Source organism: Mirounga angustirostris, unplaced genomic scaffold (assembly GCF_029215605.1).
Source record: "Mirounga angustirostris isolate CCGP_5_RB_7025 unplaced genomic scaffold, mMirAng1.0.hap1 SCAF_8, whole genome shotgun sequence".
Taxonomy (NCBI): domain Eukaryota; kingdom Metazoa; phylum Chordata; class Mammalia; order Carnivora; family Phocidae; genus Mirounga; species Mirounga angustirostris.
Window position 1 is genome coordinate 10,038,310 of NW_026991716.1, and position 20,997 is coordinate 10,059,306.

At 40.2% G+C, this 20,997-nt stretch overlaps 1 protein-coding gene across 1 annotated transcript in view; it reads right to left on the minus strand.

The window, feature by feature from the left end:
- RNF144B (ring finger protein 144B) overlaps positions 1 to 20,689 on the minus strand; it is a 105,781-nt gene extending 85,092 nt beyond the window's left edge. Inside the window, exon 1 of the mRNA XM_045866315.3 lies at positions 20,564 to 20,689. The gene's annotated coding sequence lies outside the window, so the exon portion shown is untranslated. The remainder of the gene's footprint in view (positions 1 to 20,563) is intronic.
- Between the last annotated feature and the right edge of the window lie 308 nt (positions 20,690 to 20,997).

Consider the following 20,997-nt stretch of genomic DNA (forward strand, 5'->3'; position numbering starts at 1 on the left):
GTTTCATTGGGCGCCTGCCTGGGTGGCTCAGTCGGTTGAGCGTCTGCCTTCAGCTCAGGTCATGGTCCCGGGGCCCTGGGATCGAGTCCCACATCGGGCTCCCTGCTCGGCGGGAAGCCTGCTTCTCCCTCTCCCACTCCCCCTTGCTTGTGTTCCTGCTCTCGCTATCTCTCTCTCTGTCAAATAAATAAATAAAAAATCTTTAAAAAAAAAAAAAAAAGAACATTACTGAAAGAATGTGATAGAAACCATTCCCAAGATACGCTCGGGATGACATGACAGTCATCCAATTATCTCAGACTTGACAACAAAAGTTTTCAAAAAGCTGGAGACACGTCATGTGGTTCTATTTCAACCATACGAGAGCATCTGAACATCTCCCAGAGCGAGTCAAAACCAGCTGAGCCCCCAAAAGAAAAACTTGACCTGAATAATCTCATGCTGTCATTGCCATTACGCCACAGAAGAACCCACTGTGATTCGAGATAGAGAGCTTAACCGGAGAGCAAGACTCCAAAGGATTCAGTTGTTCAAGACTCTGAATATCCCACATATAACACCACTAGCAAGCCAGGGTTATGGGCCAATGAAAAAATGGGATTCAGCATTCTTGTTCATCACTGAACTGCAGAAAAAATGACTGCATTAACCCTGACTTCAGATTCTCCACTAGAGGGGCGCCTGGGTGGCTCAGTCAGTTAAGTGTCTGACTTTGGCTCAGGTCATGATCTCAGGGTCCTGGGATGGAGCCCCGTGTCCTGCTCCCTGCTGAGCGGGGAGTTTGCTTGTCCCTCTCCCCCTCCCCCCGCTCGTGTTCTCCTCAAATAAATAAAATCTTTTTCTTAAAAAAAGATTCTCCACTAGAAAGTCCAACGAAATAGTCTTCAGAATCGTTTTATTTGCAAGGATTGCATTAATCCTTCTACTAATATTAACACCTCCTACGAATTCCTGCATATCAGACAATCAATGAAAAGAAAATCCCCAATGTTCCCATACATCATCATCCCAGACATTTTGCCCATTGGTTGCCCTATATCCTCTGCCCTATATCCTCAAAATAGTGAATCATAAAGTCCCCAGTGAAACCAGAAGCCAGATAGAACTAACAAATACTATCATCTGCAACAGATCAAAGAAACCAAATGAAGGGCGTGGAAGCCGCGGCTAGATGGAAGCTGGATTGAGAAATGCAGGTACCTTGAGAGGGAGGGATCCTCTTCTGTATCATGCAACAGAAAAGTCTCCCCTACACTTGGGAAGCCTATTTCCTTTCCACACCCTCACCTTACCCCTGAAGTCCTCCAGACCTTCCTTAGCACATGTCATGGTATGGTCCTCAGGAGGAGCGTCTCAAGGACTTTGCTACGGATTAACAATTGTAGCAAAAACCACAGACTCTGTGCAACAATGCCTCCATCGCCAACAGAATGGAATCTGAGAGATCCTTCTTACAAATCAGTGTTCCTTAAGTGGATCCTTCTCATTCCCCTTGGCCTCTGGAGAGGAATCCTGGATTAGCAAATATATGAAGATCAGTTTAAGTAAAAATTGCGGTCACGTGACATGTCTTTGCAAAGTGCCCTTTTCCACATTATGCCTGACCCACTTACCTCTACTTATCTCGCAGAAGTCACTGTGCCACCTAGTTGCAGGTAATTAACAATCTTGTAAGGCCAGTGGTGGAGAAAATAATTGACTGCCCAGAGTCCTTTCTCCTCAGATGCATAGGTCTTTCCTTCCTCTTCTCACTCGCTTTCTCTTTATTCCTCAACTATGGCACCTAGCAAGCGCTCAAATTATTTCTATCTTCCTTGGTGGTCTGTCAGAAGTGTATCACACATGAACAGACATTTCTGCAGAGAAGACATCCAATGGCCAACAGACACATGAAAAAGTGCTCAACATCGCTCGGCATCAGGGAAATCCAAATCAAAACCTCAATGAGATACCACCTCACACCAGTCATAGAATGGCTAAAATGAACAAGTCAGGAGACGACAGATGTTGGCAAGGATGTGGAGAAAGGGGAACCCTCCTACAATGTTGACGGGAATGCGAGCTGGTGCAGCCACTTTGGAAAACAGTATGGATGTTCCTTAAAAAGTTGAAAATAGAGCTACCTTATGACCCAGCAATTAAATTACTAGGTATTTATCCAAAGGATAAATCCATAGTGATTTGAAGGGATACCTGCTCTCCAATGTTTATCGCAGCAACGTCCACAATAGCCAAACTATGGAAAGAGCCCAGATGTCCACTGACAGATGAATGGATAAAGAAGATGTGGTAAATATATATATATACAGTGGAATACTACGCAGCCATCAAAAAATGAAATCCTGCCATTTGCAACGACATGGATGGAACTAGAGGGTATTAGGCTAAGTGAGAGAAGTTAATCAGAGAAAGACAATTATCATATGTTCTCACTGATATGTGGAATTTGAGAAACAAGGCAGAGGATCATAGGGGAAGGGAGGGAAAAAATGAAACAAGATGAAACCAGAGAGGGAGACAAACCATAAGAGACTCTTAATCTCAGGAAACAAACTGAGGGTTGCTGGAGTGGAGGGTGGGGAGGGATGGGGTGGCTGGGTGATGGACATTGGGGAGGGTATGTGCTCTGGTGAGCACTGTGAATTGTGTAAGACTGATGAATCACAGACCTGTACCCCTGAAACAAATAATACATTATATGTTAATAAAAAGAAGAAAAAAAAGAAGTGTGTCATAGCCTGGTTTTCACTTCCCACATCAGCCCCTCACTCACCATGTGCTAAAGTTAACAGCCTATGTGTCTTGGGCGCCTGGGTGGCTCAGTCGGTTAAGCGACTGCCTTCAACTCAGGTCATGATCCTGGAGTCCCGGGATCGAGTCCCGCATCGGGCTCCCTGCTCTGCGGGGAGTCTGCTTCTCCCTCTGACCCTCCCCCCTCTCATGTGCTCTCTGTCTCTCTCATTCTCTCTGTCTCAAATAAATAAATAAAATCTTTAAAAAAAAAAAAACAGCCTATGTGTCTTGTAAGCATTTTTCTCTTGCTCATTTAAGCACGTGCACACACACACACACCACTTATCTCAGATCTGTGAATTATTTATTCATATTCTTTGTCCATTTTGCTTTAGAATAGTTTATATTTTTTCCTGTCCATTTGTAAGAGCTCTTTTTAAATTATAGATATTAACACTTTGCCTGAAATATATTTTATAAACACTTTTTCCAAACAAAGCTGATGTCTTGGTTTATTTTTCTCTTTCTTTCTTTCTTCCTTTCTTTCTTCCTTCCTTTCTCTTTCTTTCTTCCTTCCTTCCTTCCTTCCTTCCTTCCTTCCTTCCTTTCTTTCTTATATTACGTTAATCACTACACATTACATCATTAGTTTTTGATGTAGGGTTCCATGATTCATTGTTTGTGTATAAGACCCAGTGCTCCATGCCAAACATACCCTCTTTAATACCCATCACCAGGCTAACCCATCCTCCCACCCACCTCCCCTCTAGAACCCTCAGTTTGTTTTTCAGAGTCCATCGTTTCTCATGGTTTGTCTCCCCCCTCCGATTCCCCCCCCCTCATTCTTCCCCTCCTGCTATCTTTTTTTTTTTAATATATAATATATTATTTGTTTCAGAGGTAAAGATCTGTGATTCAACAGTCTTGCACAATTCACAGCACTCACCATAGCACATACCCTCCCCAATATCTATCACCCAGCCACCCCATCCCTCCCACCCTCCACCACTCCAGCAACCTTCAGTTTGTTTCCTGAGATTAAGAATTCCTCATATCAGTGAGGTCATATGATATATGTCTTTCTCTGATTGACTTATTTCGCTCAGCATAACACCCTCCAGTTCTATACATGTCGTTGCAAATGGCAAGATTTCATTCCTTTTGATGGCTGCATAATATTCCATTGTATATATATACATATATATGTGCGTGTGTGTGTATATATATATATATATATATCACATCCTCTTTATCCGTTCATCTGTCGATGGACATCTGGCTCTTTCCACAGTTTGGCTATTGTGGACATTGCTGCTATAAACATCGGGGTGCATGTACCCCTTCAGATCCCTACATTTGTATCTTTGGGGTAAATACCCAGTAGTGCAATTGCTGGATCGTATGGTAGCTCTATTTTCAACTTTTTGAGGAACCTCCATACTGTTTTCCAGAGTGGCTGCACCAGTTTGCATTCCCACCAACAGTACAGGAGGGTTCCCCTTTCTCCGCATCCCTGCCAACATCTGTCGTTTCCTGACTTGTTCATTTTAGCCATTCTGACTGGTGTGAGGTGGTATCTCATTGAGGTTTTGATTTGGATTTCCCTGATGCTGAGCTATGTTGAGCACTTTTTCATGTGTCTACTGGCCATTTGGATGTCTTCTTTGGAAAAATGTCTGTTCATGTCTTCTGCCCATTTCATGATTGGATCATTTGTTCTTTGGGTGTTGAGTTTAAGAAGTTCTTTATAGATTTTGGATACTACTCCTTTATCTGATATGTCATTTGCAAATATCTCCTCCCATTCTGTCGGTTGTTTTTTGGTTTTGTTGACTGTTTCTTTTGCTGTGCAAAAGCTTTTTATCTTGATGAAATCCCAATAGTTCATTTTTGCCCTTGCTTACCTTGCCTTTGGCAATGTTTCTAGGAAGAAGTTGCTGCGGCTGAGGTCGATAAGGTTGCTGCCTGTGTTCTCCTTTAGGATTTTGATGGACTCCTGTCTCACATTTAGGTCTTTCAACCATTTTTGAGTCTATTTTTGTGTGTGGTGTAAGGAAATGGTCCAGTTTCATTCTTCTGCATGTGGCTGTCCAATTTTCCCAACACCATTTGTTGAAGAGACTGTCTTTTTTCCATTGGACATTCTTTCCTGCTCTGTCGAAGATGAGTTGACCATAGAGTTGAGAGTCCATTTCTGGGCTCTCTATTCTATTCCACTGATCTATGTGTCTGTTTTTGTGCCAGTACCATACTGTCTTGATGATGACAGCTTTGTAATAGAGCTGGAAGTCCGGAATTGTGATGCCAGCTTTGCTTTCCTTTTTCAACATTCCTCTGGTTATTCGGGGTCTTTTCTGGTTCCATACAAATTTTAGGATTATTTGTTCCATTTCTTTGAAAAAAGTGGATGGTATTTTGATGGAGATTGCACTGAATGTGTAGAGTGCTCTAGGTAGCATTGACATCTTCACAGTATTTGTTCTTCCAATCCATGAGCATGGAACGTTTTTCCGTTTCTTTGTGTCTTCCTCAATTTCTTTCATGAGTATTTTATAGTTTTCTGAGTACGGATTCTTTGCCTCTTTGGTTAGATTTATTCCTAGGTATATTATGGTTTTGGGTGCAGTTGTAAATGGGATCGACTCCTTAATTTCTCTTTCTTCTGTCTTGTTGTTGGTGTATGGAAATGCAACTGATTTCTGTGCATTGATTTTATATCCTGCCACTTTACTGAATTCCTGTATGAGTTCTAGCAGTTTTGGGGTGGAGTCTTTTGGGTTTTCCACATAAAGTATCCTGTCATCTGCAAAGAGTGAGAGTTTGACGACTTCTTTGCTGATTTGGATGCCTTTTATTTCTTTTTGTTGTCTGATTGTTGTGGCTAGGGCTTCTAATACTATGTTGAATAGCAGTGGTTATAGTAGATATCCCTGCCGTATTCCTGACCTTAGGGGGAAAGCTCTCAGTTTTTCCCCATTGAGAATGATATTTGCTATGGGTTTTTCATAGATGGCTTTTATGATATTGAGGTATCTACCCTCTATCCCTACACTCTGAAGAGTTTTGATCAAGAAAGGATGCTGTACTTTGTCAAATGCTTTTTCTGCATCTATTGAGAGGATCATATGGTTCTTGTTCTTTCTTTTATTAATGTATCACATTGATTGATTTGCGGATGTTGAACCAACCTTGCAGCCCAGGGATAAATCCCACTTGGTCGTGGTGAATAATCCTTTTAATGTACTGTTGGATCCTATTGGCTAGTATTTTGGTGAGAATTTTTGCATCCATGTTCATCAAGGTTATTGGTCTGTAATTCTCCTTTGTCTGGTTTGGGGATCAAGGTAATGGTGGCCTCATAAAACGAGTTTGGAAGTTTTCCTTCCATTTCTATTTTTTGGAACAGTTTCAGAAGAATAGGTATTAATTCTTCTTTAAATGTTTGGTAGAATTCCCCTGGGAAGCCATCTGGCCCTGGGCTTTTGTTTTTTGGGAGATTTTTGATGACTGCTTCAATTTCCTTAGTGGTTATAGGTCTGTTCAAGTTTTCTATTTCTTCCTGGTTCAGTTTTGGTAGTTGATACATCTCTAGGAATGCATCCATTTCTTCCAGGTTATCTAATTTGCTGGCATAGAGTTGCTCATAATATGTTCTTATAATTGTTTGTATTTCTTTGGTGTTGGTTGTGATCTCTCCTCTTTCATTCATGATTTTGTTGATTTGGGTCATTTCTCTTTTCTTTTTGATAAGTCTGGCCAGGGGTTTATCAATCTTGTTAATTCTTGATGTCTTGGTTTATTTTGTTACTACTTCTACAAAATGGTTTTTGGTTATACATATTTAGATATGCCTCCTTTTTCTTAACCAGCTTCTGGGGTTTCCAGTCTTTTCTAAATTCACTGAAGTGCAGTTCACCTATCTTACTTTTTTTTTTTTTAATTTTTTTTAAATTAATTTATTTATTTGAGACAGAGAGAATGAGAGAGAGAGAGCACATGAGAGGGGGGAGGGTCAGAGGGAGAAGCAGGCTCCCTGCTGAGCAGGGAGCCCGATGCGGGACTCGATCCCAGGACTCCAGGATCATGACCTGAGTCGAAGGCAGTCGCTTAACCAACTGAGCCACCCAGGCGCCCCTCACCTATCTTACTTTCAGCTGTACAACAGAGTGATTTTACAATTATATACTTTACATAATGCCCACCACAGTAAGTCCAGTTACCCTCAGTCACCACATGATATTATTACAGTCTTATTGGCTATGTTCCCTATGCTGCACTGTTCATCCCTGTGACTTATTGACTTTATAACTAGAAGTCTGTAACTCTTAATCCCCCTCACCTACTTTGCCCAGCCGCCCCCCACCCCAGGGCAATCACCAGTTTGTTCTCTGTATTTAAGAGTCTGGTTTTTCTTTTTTTTATTGTTTATTTGTCGTTCTTTAGATTTCACATATAAGTGAAATCATATGGTATTCGTCTTTCACTGTCTTACTTACTTCGCTTAGCATTATGCTCTCTAGATCCACCCATGTTGTTGGAAATGGGAAGATCTTATTTTTTTTTATGGCTAAGTAATATTCCATTATATGTATACCACCTCTTCTTCCTCCACTCATCTATTGATGGACACTTAGGTTGCTCCTCTATATTGGTTATTGTAAATAATGCTTCAGTAAACATAGGGGTGCACATCTTTTCAAATTAATGTTTTTATTTTCTTCAGATAAATACCCAGTAGTGTGATTACTAGATCATATGATAGCTCTATTTTTAATTGTTTGAGGAACCTCCATACTATTTTCCACATTGGCTGCACCAATTCACAATCCCACCAACAGTGCACGAAGGTTCCCTTTTCTCCATATTCTCACCAACACTTGTTATTTCTTGTCTTTTTGACACTAGCTATTCTGACTGGTGTGAAAAGAGATCTCACTGTGGCTTTTAATTTGCATTTCCCTGATGATGAGTGATGTTGAGAATCTTTCCAAGTGTCTGTTGGCCATCTGCGTGTCTTCTTTGGGAAAATGTCTACTCAGGTCCTCTGCCCATTTTTTTAATTGAACTTTGGTTTTTTTGGTGATGACTTGAGGAGTTCTTTACATATTTTAGATATTAATTTGGGGTTTCCAGTCTTGATTAAGAAGGTTTCCCAAAGATCTGAATGATCTATTTCTGAATCTACTCTGTTCCAAGGGTCTATTTGTCAGTTGCTAGGCCAATAATGTCTTGATTATAGTGACTTTATAATATTCCTATATTTCATACTTTTCTTAGCTTCAATAGGGTATTTATCAATATAAAACTTTATGATCACTTTATACAATTTTTAAAAGCCCATGTAGCTATTCTATTTTTGAACTGTGGGAAACATATATTATGTATATTTTTATGGTTTTATTACTTAAGGGAATAATTCCTCCATTTCTTAGAACTCATTGCTTAGAGAAAAGCTTTCAGTTTCTACATTTATCTCACATCCAGCCATCTCCCCGTATAGTTTATTAATTCTACTAGAGCGGCTGTTCTGTTTCTAATTTAGTCTCACGTTTAGGGGTGTATACACAGTCATCTCAGCAACAAGAAAATGTTTTTTTTTATCTCTTCCATTCCAGTAAATAGATCAGCAATATAATTTGTTGTCTTCTTGCATTTCCTATAACATTAAAGACAATGATAAATAAAATGCTGGTCATAGGCATTCTAATCTAGATATTTATTTAATTATATTTCACCATATAAAAAAAGCTGTTGTGGGGTGCCTGGGTGGCTCAGTCGTTAAGCATCTGCCTTCGAATCAGGTCATGATCCCAGGGTCCTGGGATCAAGCCCTGCATCGGGCTCCCTGCTCGGTGGGAGGCCTGCTTCTCCCTCTCCTACTCCCCCTGCTTGTGTTCCCTCTCTCGCTGTGTCTCTCTCTGTCAAATTAATTAATTAATTAATTAATTTTAAAAAATAAAGCTGTTGTTAGTTTTTTATGAATAGTCTTTATTATGCCTAGTTTCCTTCTATTCCTCCTTAAGAGTTTTATTAGGAGTACTACTGAAGTCTACTAAATGTCTTCTCAGCAATGACTAATATGATCATGTTACTTTTCTTTTAAATTTTTGATATAGTGGATTCGGTAGCTGGATTTTCTCATATTGAAACAAATTTATATCCTGCAATAATACCATCTTGACCATATTATATTGTCTTATACTGGTATTAAAGGTATGCTGGCTTCATACAGTGAATTGGGGAGGTACTTATCTTTTTCTATGATCTGGAAATGTTTAAATAAAAGTGTAATTATCTGACTTTTTTTTTTTAAGATTTTATTTATTTGAGAGAGAGCATGCTCGTGCACATGCAAGAGAGAGAGAGCGTGCATGAACAGGGGGAGCAGCAGAGGAAGAAGCAGACTTCCCACTGGGCAGGGAGCCCGACCACAACCACACAGGGCTCTATTCCAGGATCATGGAATCATGACCAGAGCAGATGCTTAACCAACTGAGCCACCCAGGAGCCCCTAATTATCTGACTCTTAAAGACAGAATGACCAGACGAGGCATGAGAGACGATGGACTCTGAAAAACAAACTGAGGGTTCTAGAGGGGAGGTGGGTGGGAGGATAGGTTAGCCTGGTGATGGGTATTAAAGAGGGCACGTTCTGCATGGAGCACTGGGTGCTATGCACAAACAATGAATCATGGAACACTACATCAAAAACTACTGATGTAATGTATAGTGATTAACATAACAATAAAAAATTTTAAAAAAAAAGACAGAATGACCATAAAACTTCTCATTCAAACCAGGACACTCTGAGAATGAAAGAAGATGCTAATAAACTATTAAAATCAAGGGGCGCCTGGGTGGCTCAGTCGTTAAGCGTCTGCCTTCGGCTCAGGCCCTGATCCCAGGGTCCTGGGATCAAGCCCTGCATCGGGCTCATTGGGCTCCCTGCTAGGTGGGAAGCCTGCTTCTCCCTCTCCCACTCCCCCTGCTTGGGTTCCCTCTCGCTATGTCTCTCTCCATCAAATAAATAAATAAAATATTTTTTAAAAAAGGGCGCCTGGGTGGCTCAGTTGGTTAAGCAACTGCCTTCGGCTCAGGTCATGATCCTGGAGTCCCGGGATCGAGTCCCACATGGGGCTCCCTGCTCAGCAAGGAGTCTGCTTCTCCCTCTCCCGCTCCCCCCTCTTGTGCTCTCTCTCTCTCACTCTCTCTCTCAAATAAATAAATAAAATCTTTAAAAAAAAAATTTTTTTTTAAATTAAAATCAAATAACTTTTAAAATATATAGTGGTTGACAAAATAGTTGATTTGTGGACAAATATATTGGTGGACTGACAGAATGGTTCAATTCAGAAATTGTTTTCAGAAATAAAACTTTAAATAAATAAAATAACATGTTTGTATTCATTAAAACAATTTTTAAAGTTCTTTATATTGGTTTATTTTATTTTATTTTTTTTAAAGATATTTTTTATTTATCTATTTGACAGAGAGATAGCACAAGTAGGCAGAGTGGCAGGCAGAGGGAGAGGGAGAAGCAGGCTCTCCGCTGAGCAGGGAGCCCAATGCGGGGCTTGATCCCAGGACCCTGGGATCATGACCTGAGCTGAAGGCAGCTGCTTAACCAACTGAGCCACCCAGGTGCCCCTATATTGGTTTATTTTAATATTAAAAATATGGCAAGGGAAATTATTCTTGGTGCATATTCAAGTACTTAATCAGTTTGTTACTAATACTGAGTCATTGCTATTTTTATGAAAGATGTTATATTTTCAATATAATCTTATTTTTTATTTTTTAATAAAAATTGCTGCACTGTTCTTCAAAGGTATATTTCATAGTTAATACCTTTGAAATTATTGAACCCTTCAATAGACTCTTTTCTGTAGACCATAATATTTTTAATTGAGAGATACTTTCTCTTCAGTGCCCAAATACCAGTAAGCTCAGAGAAAATTCTACTGCATGGAGTATATTCTTAATTTTTATTTTTATATTGAGACATGTAAATATTTGAGCCAAAGTATTTTAAAAGATACTGTATTTTTTTTTTGTTTTTAATACCTTTCTTGGAGAAATACAAAAAAAGTCATCAAATGAATTCTATTTATGATTCTTCTTACTGTTTCATCAAGTTAGGTACCTTGAAATCACAGACTTTCTAAAATTCAATCTATTTTGAATTCTTGAGAAAAACACAACTGTATCCTACTAAAAATAGTATTTCTATCAAAAGAATCTTCCCTCAAGTCCAGATATTCTAAGTGCAGCTATAAAATTTCAAAATTAAACCCTGTATACTGTATTTGAATTCTTATCATTTACATTGCTCAGTTCCTACCTTATAAGGATAAATTCTAGTACCTTCCTGTTTGCAAGCTTTGTTTTCCATAACTGCAATTTGTAAAACTTCAAAACCTGAATATTTATTTTGCTTGCTCTGTTAACTAATACTTTGATTAAAATTTTCTAACTGATCTGAAACAAAATACAAATTTAGAGGACTCCTTTGCAAAAAAAAATGGTCAATACTATCAATTAGCACTGATTTACAAAGCAGTCTTAAAAGACTCAAAATATTTGTAAAATCTGATTGATGATGAGATGCAAGGACAGAAAACACATGCTGCATGCCAAAGGACTTTTCATATTGGACATCAGCTTCATCACAAAAATGTTGTAGTTCACCAACTTAGTGTATGTAGAAAAATATTTGTAAAATTTGGCTGTTATTTCTATCTTCATTGCAGTTTGTTTGAAAGAAATGCAATTATATACACACATTTCTGTTCCATGGATTTCCTTTTTTTTTTAAAGATTTTATTTATTTATTTTGTGAGAAAGAGGGAGAGAGCACAAGCAGGGGGGGAGGGGTAGAGTGTGAGGAAGAAGAAGACGACTCCCGGCTGAGCAGGGAGCCCAACCCTGGGCTCTTTCCCAGGACCCTGAGATCATGACCCGAGCAGAAGGCAGACGCTTAACCAACTGAGCCACCCAGGGGCCCAGATAAGATCAGTCCTTTTTTTTTTTTAAGATTTTATTTATTCCACGGATTTCTTATTCTAGTAATTCCATTGTGTATAATTTGACATTGTGCCCCACCAAAATCCTTATTTGTGTTCTCACTGAAAAAGCATTTTTCTCATTTTCAGCACTTGCCAGGGGCTGAATGTGAATACGGGGGTTGGCTCCAGAGGGGTGCCAGGCAGTTTCTGCAGGGGGTGACTAGAAGTGTTCTAAAACTGAATGACAGTGATATCTGTACAACTGCACAAGTTTACCAAAAGTCTTCCAACTGTGCACTTAAAATGGGTAAAACTTCTGGTACATAAATTTTACCTCAATACAGCTGTTAAAAATATAAATTTCCGGGGCGCCTGGGTGGCTCAGTCGTTAAGTGTCTGCCTTCTGCTCAGGTCATGATCCCAGGGTCCTGGGATCAAGCCCCACATTGGGCTCCCTGCTCAGCGGGAAGCCTGCTTCTTCCTCTCCCACTCCCCCTGCTTGTGTTCCCTCTCTTGCTGTGTCTCTCTCTGTCAAATAAATAAATAAAATCTTAAAAAAAAAAAAAAAAGATTCTCTCTCTCCCTTTGCCCCTTCCCCTCCCTCCCTTTCTTAAAAAAAAAAAAAAAAATATATATATATATATAAATTTCATTTTTTGATGGTAAACTTTTAAAACAAATTTAAATAGAATTCACAGTAATATTAAATATTTAAACTTCAGGGGAATGATTTTTCTAAAAGCTTTTCTGAATTATATGAAAATAATTACACCATTCAGGTAAAAAATTTAATTGATTTTCTTTTTGAAGCATGTGGTAACATTTATATGAAACTAACATAATCTGTGTGTTAACTCATCTTCTGCTAATGGAGCCAACAGATCAATAGCAACGACGTCACTTTTTATGTGTGCATAAGCAAACTTGAAGTCAAAAATGTGTGAAAACAGATTTAGAAGAGCCATTTGATCTAAATGAAAAGTCATGCTTCACAGAATAAAATTTAATGGCACCTTCTGCAGCTGCAGATGTTAAATCATGATCTTTGGGCAAAGCATTCTTAAAATAATTACAAATTTTTTAAGTAGATATGGATGTTGCTTCAGTAAATATGTGACTTACATATTCATCACTTTTTTTTTTTTAGATTTTATTTATTTATTTGAGAGAGAGTGAATGAGCAAGAGAGAGAGAAGGAGCAGGAGGAGGGGAAGAGGGAGAAGCAGACCCCCACTGAGCAGGGAGCAGGGCACAGGACTCCATCCCAGGACCCTGAGATCATGACCTGAGCCAAAGTCAGATAGTTAACTGACTGAGCCACCCAGGCGCCCCTCATTACCATCTTTCTTAAGAAACAGAAATTCAGTACTCAATTTTTCATGAAACTTTGCACCTCTTTAGCTCATTTTCTGCAAAAGGGGATTATTCCAAAGTCAATTTTAAAGTTATTAAACAATTAGTTTTTGATTTGCACCACAAAAAAATGACAAAACCACTGCACCTAGAACATTCAGGCTTCCCACACTTTGCATTGAAGTCAGCCTGGCAGCTTCGTGTTTTTTGCAGGCCATGGTGTGGGATGGAGAGGAGATGGTACAACCATCTGGTACACCTGGGAGCAGGACTAGCAGCACTGAGTACCTGTCCCATGACCAGCAGGCCCGGGAGGAGTTAGTGGTCCTTAGCCACCAACGTAGGAACATGTTTCATTTTATTAGCAAGCAATCTACATGCTGTCCTTTAAAGGGGGTGCAAGCTAACTTGCATTTGAAGAGAATTGGGGGGGAAATACAGGGTTATAGTTAAGCACGTGTTAAAATCATAAAGTCCAGAACCAACATCAAATGGGACAGGACAACAGGAACAAACTGAGACTTCTAATGATCTGTTTGAATCTTCCACATGAGTCGATACTGGTCATTTACGTTTTAGTTACAAATTGTCTGTTTCTTCTATATTTTCAAATGTATTTCTATAGAGTTTTGCACAGTTTTCCCCATATATTTCTTATAATTCTTTTGCACTCTCCTGCCACTGTGGTTGTGTCTGTTTCCTCAATCATAATCTTGAATATTTTTACTTTTCCCAATTTTTTGTCTTATTTAGCCTTTATGCTTTTTTTTTCTATTCTAGTAATTCTAACTTTTAACTTAATTAGTACCTTTTTTTTTCTTTTTGAGGGAAGCAGGTGTTCCATTAATCTTTTCTTCATGAATAAAATATATATTATATATGTAACATATATTACATATATATATTTACTGCTTTACGTTTCCCTTTGAGTAAAGTTTTGGGTATATACTATGCCCTAAAAATTGGGGTACAAAGTATAATTTTTACTGCTTTCTAAAGAATGTACTATTTCTTTTTAATCTACTCTTGATCAAAGGTTTATCTGGGAGAGCATTTCTTAGTTTCAAGTGGTATTTTGGGAGGTCATATTTTTATTATTGATTTCCAATTTAATTGGAATATATAATTAGGAAATGTGATCTTAAAAATCTCTACTTTTTATATTTGGTATGGTTTTGCTTTGTTTTCGTCCAAGTGGGTTGATAATTCTATTACTTCTAGTAATTGGGGTTTGGAAAAATCTCACATCTCCAAAGAAATAAACACTCTCTGAAAGGTGCCTTGACAACGTGTCCTGGTGAGCTGTCCTGCTCACCTAAAGTTCAGTCCCAGTAACAATGGTTGTGTCCCAGTGGCCCACTGCAAAAGAATTCGGACTTGCAAATCTGGAAGCATTACTCTTCTTTTTTTTTTTTTTAAGGTTTTTTTATTTATTCATTTGAGACACAGAGATACAGAGAGAGAGAGAGAATATGAACAGGGGGAGAAGCAGAGGGAGGGGGAGAAGCAGGCCCCCCCGCTGAGCAGGGAGCCTGATACGGGGCTCGATCCCGGGACCCTGGGATCATGACCTGAGCCGAAGGCAGACGCCCAACCAACTGAGCCACCCAGGCGCCCCAGCATTACTCTTCTAAGTAGAAAACAAGACAATTAATTATTTTTAACAGCCGATGATTATATCACCTTGGAATTTAATCAAAACTAACCAAAGGCATGCAATACTCCTGGATGGTACCCAGGAAACACGTAGTTCAAGTTTTCATTTTCCACCCTGGCATCTCAATTCCTCCTCGGCATTCATAGGAACCAGTAGACATCAGGTAAACCTGCTGCCCACCTACAAATCCAAGAGAAAAACATATTCTTGCATGTCTAGAGTGTCTCAGCATGATTCACTGAAACCTTGAGGTGCCAGGGGCTAGAACTATTTTTAAATGTAAGCAACTGCTAAGACAGGTAGTCCCACCAAGGCTTTGAAGAGTCTATGCTCACATCAGATCAGCCCTGGTGATCTAAGACTCACACAATGAGCACATTTAGTAGAGGAAATCTTATTTAAAATCACCAAGGAAATTCCAAACTCTTAGCAAAGAATTAGCGGATATTTCAACAAATATACACTTGGAGATGGGGTGTTGTGTTTGTTTTTTTTTTACAGTTTCTCTTAAAAGTTCATAAAGTGGAAGCCTCCTCAGGTCTGGCCAGTTGGGGGAAGAAACAGATGATAGTGTTGAGCATTTACTGTGTGCCAGGCAAGGTACTTGGTACTATTTTGTATCTGTTACCTCATATCTTCACAGAAGTCATTAGAGAGAAATATCTAAGTTTAATCACATTTTTAAATGTTTAGTAGCTGATATATCAGAAAAGGCTCATTAAAATATAGATTGGGCTATAAAACTGTTTCATGATATAGACCATTTAGGGTTAAATTATGACTCCTAAGTCAGATAGAATCCCCTAAAACTTCTAAGATCTTAGTTTGTGATGCCAGGAAACTTTTGTTTTGAACACAGACCAACAGACCCACCCATTTACTGTGAAGTAATTGTTATATAAAATTAATTAAGTAATGACTCACTGAATCAAATGACCTTTCGAGATCCAATCCCACCTCAACGACTTTTTTATTTGTCACAAAATTCAAAGTAGCATATAACCCGCTTACCTTTTCAGATTCACCTTCTGCCCCCTTTTCACTTTGCACCTAAGTACCAGCCATACGAAACTATTTTCAGGCACTCCAAATTTCTCCTTCACAAATTCCCCTGGTTCTCCATATACCCATGCCATTCCCTCCCCACCTTCTTCACCTGATAAGCAGCTCCTCCTGCCCCAAAATGTCACTCAAGGTGACCCACCCTCTCCACTTGACTTCCCTCCTCCCCCATCAGGCTCAATGGATGGCCTCCTCCAGTCTTCCATCTTTAGTAGAGGGTTCTCACCCTGAATGAAGGCACTCATTCAGCAAACATGTATTAAGGTCCTATTACCTACCAGGTTCGTTATGAGGTGCTGGAAATAGAACAATGAATAGAACATAACTTCACGTGGCATTAGGAGAAGTCAGTCATGTCTACCAGGCAGTGGGTGCCACGTGGCCCCAGGGAGGCAGCTTTTCGAGCCCCGCCCTGCAGAACAGGGAAGAGTCTGGGCAGAAGTGTGGGAAGCTGACAGGACGCTGGGGAAAAGGAACGGCATGAGCAAACAGGGAGAGATGGATAGCAGATAAGCTCTGCTCGTGGCCAAAAACATTTGGCTAGCCAAGGCATGCCATTAAAAAAGAAAAGAAAAGAAAAACTACTCTTTTATAGACTTTTTCAGGCTATACTAAAAGCAGATGATCTTCACAGAAAGTCACCTCTAACTTTATTCCTCATTGTTATTCATATCCAGTGCTTTCTTAATTCCAATGAGGCTCATTAGTAATACGTTAAAACTTCCAGATTTTATCTGAAGACCAAAAAGTGCTTTTATGACTGCCCCATAAGCATTCATGACTGAAGATAAATAGTTCAGCCGTGTGAGACATTGACACAGCAAACCGAGAAACAGGGTAAGGAAGGAAGACTCCTTCCCCTCCTCATGTAAAGGGGAGAGAGAGCAAATCAAGACAAATGATAGAAACTTTGGGGTAAGGCTCCTCGACCATCCTACTGGCGTTAGGGGGCCCCTGTCAAGCAACTTCCTTCTTTTTTTTTTTTTAATGTTTTTAATATTTTGTTACTTTGGATTTTTTTTTTAATTTTTTTTAAAGATTTTATTTACTTATTTGACAGAGAGAGGGAGAGCACGAGTGGGGTGAGGAGCAGAGGGAGAAGCAGACTCCCCTCTGAGCAGGGAGCCCGTCCCGGGATTCAATCCGAGGACTCTGGGATCATGACCTGAGCCGAACGCAGACGCTTGACCAACTGAGCCACCCGGGCGTCCCTCGGTCTTCCTTTTTTCTGACCATATGGGCCCACCCAGGCTGAAGCGCTCCTCCTCACTGATCCAAAATCGTATCCTCTTTGACCAACAGAGACAAAACTTTTCAGAGTCCCCCAGAGTATGATGTTGTTACTTAAATTCTGAGAAACAAAACAAGCAAACACAAAACTTCCCACCTTTTCAACCTTTCCTTGTTACACAGATTCCTGCAGGGCGACAGCACAGAGGCCGCGGGCCCAACCTCCGGCTACCAAAGTTGGAGGCAGGGAGGCAGAAATCAGAGCTCAAAAGCACACGGTAAACTTGAGTGCCTGCCTACCCAGTTCAGGCTAATTGTTTCCGTTTGGACAGTTCAGGCGGCTTAAGATGTTCCTTTGATAATCACCTCAACTTCTGCCTCTGATCCGAAAACATAACAATACATGTTCCAAATGGGCAGGAGGCAGGCACTGTGGTCTACACCATGCCCTGAATGACACGGTGCTTTTTATTTTATGCTGTCTCAAAAATTCAAATGAGGCCGAAATGGCAAAAGAGTGATGACTAGTACCCCTTTCCTGCAAGGACCGAGTAAAAGGCCTCAAGTACAGTACTCGCGCCTTGGAACCAATAAATCTATGTGAATTCCCGCACGCTCACTATAAACTAGTTTGTTATAGAGGAAGGATCTTTCCAACCTCTGAAAACGAATCGAAACCTGTTACTCTAGCAATATTACTGCATCTGACGCTCTCACAAACATCATCTTGTTGCCCACACACCACGCCCTTTCAGCTGGTTTTGTCATTCCCCTTTTACCAATGAGGAAACTGGGCACTGAAGAATGAATAGAATTTCTTTCTTTCTTTTTTTTTTAAGATTTTATTTGACACACACAGAGAGAACACAAGCAGGGGGAGCTGCAGAGGGAGAGGAAGAAGTAGGCTCCCCATGTGGTGCTCGATCCCAGGACGCTGGGATCATGACCGGAGTCGAAGGCAGACGCTTAACCGACTGAGCCACCCAGGCGCCCCCTGAATAGACTTTTCTGCGCTCAAACAGGCAGTGACTGGCATGACGCGGACTAGAGCCCAAGAACCAGGTCAAGCAACATTCTGCTAGCACATGCCGGCCTCTCAAAGTAAACTTATAGGTGAAATCAAGCTCCCCTTGTTCTCACATCAGGAACTTTTTTGTAAGGAGGCCAAAAATAGAAGGCTGATGTAAAACATTTTAATTCCATTTTTAAACACCTACTTAGGGCAAAAGGCCACCTGTTTTGCCAAAACAAATTAGACAATGTTCCTTATCTCAGCGGAAACCCAATCTTAACCAAGAAGAAAAATAGAAAACATACATTGGGAAGAGAGTCCAACAACTCTGAGTACATGAATTCTCAGCATTGGCCTCCTGCAAGAAGGAAGAGGCAAGTTTCCTGGAAGAGGGAACAAAGTGTATGACTCAAAGACTATTTCGGTACAAGATCCTGTTTCAACCTTGGTGTCCATCTGTTTGCTGAGAATGTAAAGTTGTCTGGGTCCAAGTCAGAGAAGGGGATGAAATCATCTACTAAAAACATTTCTGCAGGATCTCCACGAAGGTACGTTGTGATTATGCAACAGAGTCTGCAGTTAGAGGCCAGTGCCCACCTTCCCGTTACCTGTCTGGCCTTCTGTGTGGCCATGATGCCTCACCCCGGGGAGGTAAGTTCAGGGATTTAGCTAACCAAATGGGGAATGCTGTAAAACTCATTATTAATTGACTGCAGGCTAATTGAGGGGAAAATAAACAACTCAAAGAACTGCATGCGAGAAAAAAATAGTTACTAAATATTTTACACACAGGCATCGAATAACTCATAACAATACCGGGAGCCTGGGTGGCTCAATTGGTTAAGCGACTGCCTTCGGCTCAGGTCATGATCCTGGAGTCCCGGGATCGAGTCCTGCATTGGGCTCCCTGCTCTGCAGGGAGTCTGCTCCTCCCTCTGACCCTCCCCCCTCTCATGTGCTCTCTCTCTCATTCTCTCTCTCTCAAATAAATAAAATAAAAATAAAAATAAAATAAAATCTTAAAAAAAAAAACTCATAACAATACCTATTTATCAAATGTTGCAGCTAGGCATTCTTCCCTCCCTAGTCCTCCTCCCCAGACTCTCTCATCTTTCCTAGGGGAGTCACTAAGGACAGCAAACTCACTACTCTCGACTCTATTTTACTACCCTTCCTTTCGTGGCATCTAATATACCTGTACATTTCCACACCTGGAGCCCACACATTCACCTGCTTGCCTCTGTGGTTTCTCTCTCCCTCCTTCAGAGTAAGAGAAAATGAAGGTTCCAGAAAATATTGAACTTTAGAGAAGTTCAGGGGAATTAGTATTCAGAAAGGTAATGAATTCAGGGCTTTATTTTTTTTTTTTTTAGTATTTTATTTATTTATTTGAGAGAGAGAGATTGAGAGAACAAGTGGGAGAAGGGGCAGAGGGAGAAGCTGACTCCCTGTGGAACAGAGAGCCCGATGCAGGACTTGATCCCAGGACACTGAGATCATGACCTGAGCCGAAGGTAGACCCTTAACCAACTGAGGCACGCAGGAACTCAAATTCAGGGCTTTAGACACAAAGGAGTCCAGACTCCAATTTTAAGAGCAAGTAAAGTACAAGGTAATAATTAGCATTTCAGCTATATTGTAGACCAAATGATCATTTATGGTTGGGCTAGAAACCTAAACTGCCAAGTATAATATTGTTTCCATAGTAAAATGAGTTCCAAGTTCTAAACAACAGACCTGCAAACAAATTTTCGGAACACCTAATATTCATAGGTTTGGGCCACCTACCAAAAAATGTAACAATAAATTTTTCTCCTTGAGTTTCTTTCTCTTTGCCACTACAGAAGAATATGGAAAGTATATACATGTATATAACTGAGTGATGATGTTTGACCTCCTTCCTTAGATGCTCCTTCAGTTGAGAAAGGAGTTGGTGACCATTTGTTCCGAAGAGCCCTAGGTGAATTTATTCTTTCCACTGTGCCTGATGAAAGTAACCAGATCCACTTCTGGATAAGTAGTGACTATAAGGGAAAGGGCTCTCAACATTATCATAAAGAGATAGTAAGGACAAGAGGTTGGAAGAGGGTTTTATTTGCTTTATATTGGCAAAGGGAGTCAGAAGTTGAGCTCCAAGAAGGCAGGTGGTTTCTTCTGGGTAGATAATGTAAGTATACTCCTATATGAGAGTGTGTGTGTGTGTGTGTGAGAGAGAGAGAGAGAGAGAGAGAAAGAGAGAGTGTGTGTGTGTGTATAAAGGCAATTAAGGAACAAGATTGGAGGGACAATGATGATATAATGTACTTCCAAAGGGGGAAATCATTGACATAACAACATATTGGCCAAGTCTGTCATAAACTTGTTTTCTCTTCAAAGAACTATAATCATGGGTCAAACCTGGGGGAGGGGGTAGAGGGACTCTTAGGATTCTCCATGTAATCATTAGAGTACCCAGAATGGGCCGTAGTCAAACCAGATGAGTGAGAAAAGACAAGAGTCAGACATTCCTACCAGTAAAGGATGTTGCTCTCAGATCCCATGGTAGCCATGTCCAGACGATGTAATTCTGCCTCCTTGGCTAAAGCTGACTGGACCCAGAATGGATGTCTGCAGTAGAGCCAATCAGATGTTCTCTACCTGGAATTTGGAATTTGGATTTTAGGGACAAATAATCTCTGTGCTTGGCTGAAGCCATGCAGCAGCCATGATATTCTACCATCTATATGAGCTACAGAAAAATCCAGAGAAAGAACAATAAAGCAGATGTGAGAGAGGAGGTAAGATAAGAATCAGAGAAAGGGAATAATGGGTTTCCAGTTCTCAGTTCCGGTTCCTTCCAGAAGCCACCTGCATTCCTATCTTTGAGCTCCTCAAGACACTCTTTGTCCTTATAGCAAAGTCTCCTTTTTTGTTAAAGCTAGCTCAAATTTATTTCAGTTTTTTAA